We start from the raw sequence: 11,277 nt of genomic DNA on the forward strand, positions 1-11,277 counted from the left end.
GTGTTTTCGTTTTAAGTTTTAAGTTTTTTTCTTTTTACCACCCAACACTAGCCACCACCCGCCACCATTTTCTACCACCGTCTTCCGCCACCACCACCCACCACCCACCCCCACCACCACCTGCCACCACCACTCACCAGCCACCTACCACCACCAGCCACCAGCCACCACCACCACCACCAGCCACCTGCCACTCACTCGCCACCACTACCCATCCCTCACCACCACCACCACCACCACCACCACCCACCTGCCATCCGCCCGCCGCCGCCGCCACCACCACCCACCACCCGCTACTACCATCCACCGCTCGCCACCACCACCCGCCACCTACTTGCCACCACCACTCACCACCCACTTGCCACCACCAGTAGCCACCTACCACCACCACCAACCACCTGCCACCACCACCCACCACCACCACCACCCACTCGCTACCACCTACCACCCGCCACCCACGAGCCACCACCACCCACCACCACCACCCACTCGCTACCACCTACCACCCGCCCACCCACCACCACCACCCGCCACCCACTTGCCACCGCCACCCACCACCATCCGCCATCCGCCATCCGCCACCCACCTTTCACCACCACCCACCATCTGGCACCACCACCACCACCATTACCACCAACCACTCGCTACCACCCACCACCCGCGCACCGTCACCCACTCACCCACCCATCATCACCACCCACCCGCTACCACCCACCACCACCCACCATCCGCCACTTACCTGCCACAACCATCACCACTACCCACTCACTACCACCTACCACCCGCCACCGTCATCGTCACCCACCCACCCATTACCACCACCCGCCGCCACTACCCACCACCACCTGCCATCCGCCACCCACCTGTCACAACCATCACCACCACCCACTCGCCACCACCCACCACCCGCCACCCGTCACCCACCCATCTATTACCACCACCCGCCACCTACCCACCACCATCACCCACCTGCCACCACCCACCATCACCTGCCATCCGCCATCCGCCACCCACCTGGCACCACCACCCACCACCACCACCACCACCCACTCGCTACCACCCACTACTCGCCACCGTCACCCACCCACTCACCACCACCACCCACCACCCACCACCACCAGCTACCCACCACCCACCATCACCACTTTTCACCACCGTCTTCTGCCGCCACTTCCCACCACTTGTCATTTCTTACTCTTTTTTATATTTTAAAATATTTTGTCAATTACCAAATGCGTTTGTAGTTTATGTTTTTTTAAAAATAAACAAAAAACAGTTTATAAAATTTTTGTAAATATAAACTGAAAACGTAAATGTTACCAAACACCCACAAATTAAATAGTAGATTGATGGATAATTAAATCACGGTTGAATGGATTGACGAATTAAAGAATATTTTTAACTAATTATCAAGTTTTTTTATAATATAAATATTAATTTCTATAATATTTTTCATATATATAATACAAACTAATTTTATATAATATTTTTCATATATATAATTATTAATTTGTAATAAATTTTATAACTTAAATCTCTCTTACACTCATTTTTATTTTGATATGTGATTAAAGATTAAAAAATATATATGCATTAACTATAGCAGAGTGGAACGGTTTCAAATCCCGGGTTTACCCTTGTTGTACAGTGATCCGGACATGTGTCCGTGGATGATAGCAGTTGATTATTACCTGGTGTACATCCTTTCTTACTTTGTGTTTGGGTTATAGGATGTGTTGGGCAGGTTTGTTACAGGTTGGTTGAGTTTAGAAACCAAAACTAGTTGCCCAGATTTTGGTCTGTCCGCTCGAGCGGGGGTTTTGGCACTCGAGCGGGAAGTTCACCCATCCAGTATTTCCTGTGCAGTGTTGGACGCTCGAGCGTGGGATTGGCTGCTCGAGCGGGTTTGTGTGAGTGCCGCTCGAGCGGGGAGTTGGACGCTCGAGCGGGAGACCTGTCTGCAAAAGTTCTGGGAGTGTGCATCCGTAGCTCGAGCGGGGGATTGGCCGCTCGAGCGGGAGTCTGTGAGTGCCGCTCGAGCGGGGAGTTTGACGCTCGAGCGGGGCGACTTTTATAAATCCGAGATCCAACTTTTGGATCACTTTTTTAAGATCTTTTCTCTCTCTTACTTTTCCAAAAAGCCATTTTCAGAGCTTCTCACTCTAAAACCGGCCCTTCTCTCTTAGATTTGATCTAGTAGGGGTTGTTTGCTCACTTTTGGTCTTTATGAAAGTTGTGTTGATCGTCGAGGGCTACATTTTAATCTGAAAATTTCGGAATTTGGAGCATTTTGGTTTTGGTCTTCATCTCCATTGGAGCTCAAACTTTGAGGTAGGGATATCCTACTCCTTTCTATGAACTTTGTCTTTAAATTTTGGTATTTTGAGATGTTGGGGTTGGTTTGGTAATTTGGTGAAAATTTAGGGCTTTTGTGTAAATTTACAAAGGTTGGAGTTTTAGCTAAATGAAGCCTAGATGCATGTTTGGCATGGAAAAAGTGAAATTAATGTTGAAATATTAATGAAAATGGAACCTAAGGGTTGTAATGTTTATTATGGAAAATGCCCTAATTACATTGGTTAATTAATTTGTATAATTAATCGTTGGAAATGAGGAATTGATTTGAGAATGTGGAAATTGGAAAGGGAGGGGTTAAAGGGTGTAGTAGGATTATTTATCGCTCACCTAGTTGAAATGTTGATTATATATCCATTGTTGCATTTATTTTCTGTATAGAAATAACTACTTTGGGCTATCGGTGGAGGATAGTCGTGATTGTTGTAGACAATGCATGATGATTAGGCAAACTGAAACTAATCACTGGAATGTGTCATTGAGATTGACGATTGAAAGAATACATTAAATTTATGTATTGTGTGATGATGTGTATAATTGTTGTTTATATGCATTGTGTTGTGTTGGAGGAGATAGGGGATGTACTCCACGGTTTAGGGGAAGATAGGGGATGGACCTCTAAACCGGATGTGTTGGGAGGAGATAGGGGATGGACTCCATAGATAGAGCTCATATGCTTATCTATTAATGTGTTGACAGAGCTCATATGCTTGTCATTGGAAGTGTGATAGTGCTCATATGCATATCTGTGGAAGTAATGATATAGCTTGTATGCTTATCTGTTGTTGTGTGATATAGCTAGTATGCTTATCTATTATGAAATGGAAAGTGTTTGATATGAGTCACTGTCTCATATGAGTTGTTTGGCCAGGTTCTGAGCCATGGTTGTGAATTGAGAATTGAAAGAAATTGGAAAATGGACTGTAATATGGACTTGTATGTCATGAAACCGTAAAGTGTGATAAGGAAAAGTATCTGTGTTGGCCATCTATCAATTGCTAATCTTTTAGTCATTGTTCATATTTGGTTTAGTGTATTCTACTGGGCTGTGGCTCACCCTATATAGGAATATCATTTTCAGGTACAGGTAGCATGCCACCTCCAAGGACGTAGCTTGGGAGGCTAGAGGAGGACACACTTTTGTTGTCTTATTTTTGATGTATTATATGTATATTCAAGGCAAGGGCTTAATGTGTAAATGAGTTAGCACTCTTTTGTTGTAACCAAGTGTTAACTTGGAAAGCTGTAAGCCTCTAGGGCATTTGCTTTTATTGTTAACATGTAATACTTTTTGTAATGAAACTCTGATGAATGGAAGAATGTGGAACTTTTGTAAATCAATGCATGTCTATATTGATGGGTTTTAAGTTATTATTTTGAGGGCGTTACAACTTGCGTATCAGAGCGTACCAGGTTCGAATACTTTGGGTACGTGGGAAGTGATTAGGATCGCAATGGGTTTGTCTCGCTTGATAGAGACTTAGATGTAGTGTCATATGCTATGTGCTTAATTGATAACATGTTTATGTGACTATGTGGGTATGGAATGTAGTTTCTTGGATGTTGATTGGACCCTTGGGTTTCTGTGAGTCTTGTTGGAAAGGCACTTGATCAATGCTGTTTCTAACCGGAACTCTAGTAACGCCTTGGGACTATCATTATCTGGAAATGAAATTCGTAAGTGCTTATGTGTTTATGTGCTTACGTGGAGTGAATTACAATTGTCCATGCATTAGGACGTGAGTGTTTAGTTTTGGCACATTTGTGAATGTGCTAACGTTCTGTATTACCTTTATTAGGATGTCAGGACGAGGAAGAGGTGCTAGGCGTGGTAGGCCTGCGAGGTAGGAAGTACTGTTGCCGGAGGAGGTTTCGACAGTGCAGGAGGGAGTTGGTCAGGCCAACGTGGCCGAGCCAACGGGTCAGCAGGCTATGAGTGCCTTGGCACGAGAGATAGCAGGAGCTTTGGATGTTCTCAGGGCTGGGAATCAGGCAGCTGAGGTAGGGCCTTCTTTCTTGAAGAGAGAGTTCTTCCGGTCTAATCCGGATGAGTTTGTTGGGGATCCAAAGGAACCACTGAAGGCCGACGAGTGGTTAGAACAGATGAGTAAGACGTTCGAGATGCTTGGTATCGAGGACGGGGCACTGAAAGTGACCTTTGCATCCTTCTAGCTGAAGGAAGATGCGGGTCAATGGTGGAAGTACGAGAAGGCTCATGTTGGTGGTACATGGGAGGCGTTTGTGAATGCTTTCCAGGAGAGGTTCTTATCTGCAGTGGCTAGGGAGAAGCTGAGGGATCAGTTTATTAATCAGCAGGGTATGTCTGTGGCAGAGTTCGAGGCCACTTTCACTAGTTTGTCTAGGTTTGCACCGGAGTTGGTGGCGTCCGAAGAACGCCGTTGCTATGAGTTTGAGCGGAAGTTGAGGCGGGGCCTCAAGTTGAGGGTTGGTGGGTCTTATATCCGAGAGTATAGACACTTAGTGGATGCTGCAGCTCATATGGAGCTCATGATGCAGGAGGAGGATGAGGGGCAGAGAGGCTCCAAGAGGAGCCAAGATGGTCAGGGTGATGGCAGGAGACAGAGAGGTCCTAACCCTCAGCAGTCTTAGAGTGGAGTTGCTAGATCGACCTTTCCGGTGCCGAGTGCAGGCTCGGGGAGAGGTAGTCAGGGAGGCTTGACTTGTTTTGCATGTGGCTAGCTGGGTCACAAGTCTTCGGTTTGCCCGCAGAAGGGAGGGGGTCAGCGAGCTGCTTTTTCTTCAGCTAGACCTCAAGGCCAGAGTCAGGGCAGGGGCCAGCCTTTGTCTTGTTATCTGTGTGGTCAGCCTGGGCACCTGAAGAGGTATTGCCTGCAGTTGAGTGCTACTTCAGGAGCGTCTGGTTCTAGGCAGACGCAGGGTTTTCAACCAGCTCAGTCTGTGCAGGCCTCGAGGGCCAATCCGGGAGCTTCGTCATCCCAGTCAGTGCAGCAGTCGTATGCTCCGAGGGGTGAGCAGGTAGATCAGGGGCCTACGGGGCGCGTGTATGCTGTTATCACGCAGGATTTAGTACCGGCTCCATCAGTAGTGAGAGGTACTTTTCTGTTTTGCAACTCGGTTGCTAGTGTGTTGATTGACACGGGTGCATCTCATTCTTTTGTATCTGCTGCATTTGCATCTTTTTTGGAGTTGGAGTTAGCACAGTTAGCATCTCTTATTTGTGTAGTGTCACCTCTTGGGGGTGAACTGATTTTGAAACAGGGTGTTAGAGGTTGTGATATAGAGGTCGCCGACCATAGGCTTCCTTTTCCGTTTGTTGTCATGCCCATGAAGGGCTTTGATGTTATTTTGGGTATGGACTGGCTATCGTCATACCGGGCTGTTATCAATTGCTACCGCCAGAGGGTCACGTTATGTACCTTGAGCGGGGAGTGGTTCCATTTCTTGGGAGACCGGGGTTGTTGTGTTTTGCCACCGGGGTATGATTCGCGAGGGCGAAATGAGCTTAGTGGTCTACTTGCTAGCTTTGAGAGTGGTGAGTGTGATGAGACCCAGATTGTGTTGCCGAGGGTGGTTTGTGAGTATTCGGATGTCTTTCCCGAGGACCTTGTTAGTTTGCCACCTCACCGAGAGATAGAGTTCTCTATTGATTTAGTGCCTGGCACGGCGCCGATTTCTATGGCACCTTACCGTTTCGCTCCAGCAGAGTTGGTTGAGTTGAAAGTTCAGCTCCAGGAATTGCTAGATAAGGGCTTTGTTCGCCTTAGTGTTTCACCATGGGGATCACCGCCCCTCTTTGCTAAAAAGAAAGATGGTGCCTTGAGATTGTGTATAGATTACCGGAAGTTGAATCGGGCTACGGTCAAGAATAAGTACCCTATGCCCCGTATAGATGATCTGTTTGACCAGTTGAAGGATTCCCGTTGTTTCTCTAAGATAGACTTGAGATCGGGTTACCACCAGTTGAGGGTCAGGGAGGAGGATATTCCTAAGACGGCATTCTGTGCACGGTATGGCCATTATGAGTTTCTGGTGATGCCATTCGGGCTTACCAATGCACCGGCAGTCTTTATGGACTTGATGAACCAGATTTTCTGGGAATTCCTGGATCGATTTGTAGTCGTTTTTGTGGATGACATCCTTATCTATTCACCTTCTGAGGAGGAGCACGAGGAACACTTGAGAGTGGTGCTTGAGTTACTTAGAGCCCATCGGCTGTATGCCAAGTTTGGGAAGTGTGAGTTATGGCTGAGGGAAGTCAAATTCTTAGGCCACGTGGTATCCGGGGAAAGGGTGTCTGTTGATGCATCCAAGGTTGAGGCAGTACAAGATTGGGCACAGCCTAAGAGTGTGTTTGAGATCCGCAGTTTTCTAGGATTAGCTGGGTATTACCGTCGATTTGTGAAAGATTTCTCTAGGCTAGCCTCGCCGTTGACTAGATTGACTCGGAAGGGAGTCAAATTTGTGTGGAGTGAGACTTGCGAAAAGTCGTTCCAAGAGTTGAAGGTTAGATTGACCACCGGTCCAGTTTTGATTATTCCGGAAAGAGGGTTGGGTTATGCGGTTTATTGTGATGCCTCACGAGAGGGTTTGGGTTGTGTGTTGATGCAAGAAGGGAAAGTGGTAGCTTATGGCTCACGTCAGTTGAAAATTCACGAGAAGAATTACCCTACAAATGACCTAGAGTTAGCAGCATTGATCTTTGCCTTGAAAATATGGAGGCACTACCTTTATGGTGAGAGGTTCGAGGTGTTCTCGGACCACAAGAGTTTGAAGTATCTGTTTACACAGAGAGACTTGAATTTGAGGCAGAGGAGATGGATGGAGTTTATTGAGGACTATGATTTTGAGTTGCATTATCACCCGGGAAAGGCCAATGTTGTGGCCGATGCCCTTAGTAGGAAACCCATTAGTGATGTAGCTTGTATAGCCATCTGGGAATGGGGGATGTTAGGGGCACTTGGCGAGTTTGATTTGCTACTGGGCGAATCTGTTGAGGCTGCGGCCTTGTTTTCTGTTGTTGCGCAGCCTACACTTGTGACTAGAGTGTTAGAGGCGCAGAGAGGTGACCTTGAGGTAGAGTCCTTCCGAGAGAAGATCTCCGATGGGAAAGTTGAGAAGTGTTTGACGGTGTATCCTGACCAGAGTGTGAGATATCAAGACCATTTGTTTGTGCCGGAGTCTTGCCGAGAGGAAGTACTCCGAGAGTTTCATCATTCACGTCTTGCGGTGCATCCCAGAGGCACTAAGATGTATCGGGATTTGGGTCGCCTGTTTTGGTGGCGGGGTATGAAGAGAGATGTGGCGGTTTTCGTATCGAAGTGCCTTACTTGCCAGCACGTGAAGGCCGAGCATCAGAGGCCAATGGGTTTGTTGCAACCCTTGCCTATTGCCGAGTGGAAGTGGGAGCATGTCACTATGGACTTCGTAGTAGGTCTTCCGAGGACTCAGCGGGGTAGTGATGCTATTTGGGTGGTTGTAGACCGGTTGACTAAGTCGGCGCATTTCATTCCTATGCGCGTGAGAGATTCAGTAGATCATCTTGCCGACTTGTATATTCGGGACATAGTGAGATTGCACGGGGTCCCAGTGACGATCGTCTCAGATAGAGATCCTCGTTTTACTGCTAGGTTGTGGCAGAGTTTGCAGAGTGCCTTGGGCACTAAGTTGACCTTTAGTACGGCTTATCATCCTCAGACTGACGGGCAGTCCGAGCGTACTATTCAGATCCTTGAGGATATGCTTCGAGGGTGTGTCCTAGACTTCAGTGGGATGTGGAAGAGGCACTTGCCATTGGTGGAGTTTGCCTACAACAACAGTTTTCAGTCTAGTATCGGTATGGCACCGTTTGAGGCCTTGTATGGCCGACCGTGTAGGTCTCCAATTTGTCGGGCCGAGGTGGGTGATGCACCTTTGTTGGGTTCGGAGTTGGTTAGGGAGACGACGGAGAAAGTTGAGCTTATCCGTAGGAGGCTTGTTACAGCCCAGAGTCGCCAAAAGAGTTATGTCGACCGTAGGAGGAGGCCTTTGGCGTTTGAGGTAGGTGATCATGTTTTCTAGAAAATATCACCTAGGCGAGGTTTGATGAGATTTGGGAAGAGTGGGAAGTTATCCCCTCGTTTTATTGGGCCTTTTGAGATCCTTGAGAGGATTGGCGAGGTTGCTTATCGTTTAGCCTTACCGCCGCAGTTGTCCGGAGTGCATGACGTGTTTCATGTGAGTATGCTTCGGAAATATGAGCCGGATCCATCACATGTGTTAGATTGGACCGGCTTAGAGGTAGATGAGGATGCCTCGTATGAGGAGAGACCGGTTCGGGTCTTGGATAGGCGGGATCAAGTCCTGCGTGGCAAGACCATTCCTTTGGTAAAGGTTTTGTGGAAACATCACGGAGTGGAGGAGGCCACTTGGGAACGTGAGTTGGAGGTCCGCGAGAAATATCTGGACTTGTTTATTGATGAGTAATTTTGTAATGAAATTCTGTAATATTGTTGGACTTAAGAGCTTTAAATATGTCTTAAGTTGTAAAACATTGGTAATGTTTTGGTTTAATAAAAGTATGTTCTAGAACTTACCTTGATATGGGAGTTGAGTATGATATTGCATATGTTGGCTATATTGTAGAATTGGAGTTATATCATGTATATTGATTATGATATGAATTGTGAACCATGCATGTTAAAAATGGTTGGAAATGGAAGGAGATTGCATGATAATAATGCACTTGTAAATTATGTTGTGAAATGCCTCTTGAAAAGAGAAGGAATTGACTGGTAATGGGTTGGGTTGTTTAATATTATGTTATAATATTGTTGAAAATGGAGAAAACCTGTTTTTTAAAACTTGTGTTTAATTTCGGGGACGAAATTCTTTAAGGGGGGAGGTTATAGAGATCCCGAGTTTACCCTTGTTGTATAGTGATCCGGACATGTGTCCGTGGATGATAGTAGTTGATTATTACCTGGTGTACATCCTTTCTTACTTTGTGTTTGGGTTATAGGATGTGTTGGGCAGGTTTGTTACAGGTTGGTTGAGTTTAGAAACCAAAACTAGTTGCCCAGATTTTGGTCTGTCCGCTCGAGCGGGGGTTTTGGCGCTCGAGCGGGAAGTTCACCCATCCAGTATTTCCTGTGCAGTGTTGGATGCTCGAGCGTGGGATTGGCCGCTCGAGCGGGTTTGTGTGAGTGCCGCTCGAGCGGGGAGTTGGACGCTCGAGCGGGAGACCTGTCTGCAAAAGTTCTGGGAGTGTGCATCCGGAGCTCGAGCGGGGGATTGGCTGCTCGAGCGAGAGTCTGTGAGTGTCGCTCGAGCGGGGAGTTTGACGCTCGAGCGGGGCGACTTTTATATAAATCCGAGATTCGACTTTTGGATCACTTTCTCAAGATCTTTTCTCTCTCTTACTTTTCCAAAAAGCCATTTTCAGAGCTTCTAACTCTAAAACCGGCCCTTCTCTCTTAGATTTGATCTAGTAGGGGTTGTTTGCTCACTTTTGGTCTTTACGAAAGTTGTGTTGATCGTCGAGGGCTACATTTTAATCTGAAAATTTCGGAATTTGGAGCATTTTGGTTTTGGTCTTCATCTCCATTGGAGCTCAAACTTTGAGGTAGGGATATCCTACTCCTTTCTATGAACTTTGTCTTTAAATTTTGGTATTTTGAGATGTTGGGGTTGGTTTGGTAATTTGGTGAAAATTTGGGGCTTTTGTGTAAATTTACAAAGGTTGGAGTTTTAGCTAAATGAAGCCTAGATGCATGTTTGGCATGGAAAAAGTGAAATTAATGTTGAAACATTAATGAAAATGGAACCTAAGGGTTGTAATGTTAATTATGGAAAATGCCCTAATTACATTGGTTAATTAATTTGTATAATTAATCGTTGGAAATGAGGAATTGATTTGAGAATGTGGAAATTGGAAAGGGAGGGGTTAAAGGGTGTAGTAGGATTATTTATCGCTCACCTAGTTGAAATGTTGATTATATATCCATTGTTGCATTTATTTTCTGTATAGAAATAACTGCTTTGGACTATCGGTGGAGGATAGATGTGATTGTTATAGACAATGCATGATGATTAGGCAAACTGAAACTAATCACTGTAATGTGTCATTGAGATTGACGATTGAAAGAATACATTAAATTTATGTATTGTGTGATGATGTGTATAATTGTTGTTTATATGCATTGTGTTGTGTTGGAGGAGATAGGGGATGTACTCCACGGTTTAGGGGAAGATAGGGGATGGAACTCTAAACCGAATGTGTTGGGAGGAGATAGGGGATGGACTCCATAGATAGAGCTCATATGCTTATCTATTAATGTGTTGACAGAGCTCATATGCTTGTCATTGGAAGTGTGATAGTGCGCATATGCATATCTGTGGAAGTAATGATATAGCTTGTATGCTTATCTGTTGTTGTGTGATATAGCTAGTATGCTTATCTATTATAAAATGGGAAGTGTTTGATATGAGTCACTATCTCATATGAGTTGTTTGGCCAGGTTTTGAGCCATGGTTGTAAATTGAGAATTGAAAGAAATTGGAAAATGGACTGTAATATGGACTTGTATGTCATGAAACCGTAAAGTGTGATAAGGGAAAGTATCTATGTTGGCCATCTATCAATTGCTAATCTTTTAGTCATTGTTCATATTTGGTTTAGTGTATTTCTACTGGGCTGTGGCTCACCCTATATGGGAATATCATTTTCAAGTACAGGTAGCATGCCACCTCCAAGGACGTAGCTTGGGAGACTAGAGGCGGACACACTTTTGTTGTCTTATTTTTGATGTATTATATGTATATTCAAGCCAAGGGCTTAATGTGTAAATGAGTTAGCACTCTTTTGTTGTAACCAAGTGTTAACTTGGAAAGCTGTAAGCCTCTAGGACATTTGCTTTTATTGTTAACATGTAATACTTTTTGTAATGAAACTCTGATGAATGG

This window comes from Camellia sinensis, chromosome 8 (genome assembly GCF_055761805.1).
Source record: "Camellia sinensis isolate YWXY chromosome 8, ASM5576180v1, whole genome shotgun sequence".
NCBI lineage: Eukaryota > Viridiplantae > Streptophyta > Magnoliopsida > Ericales > Theaceae > Camellia > Camellia sinensis.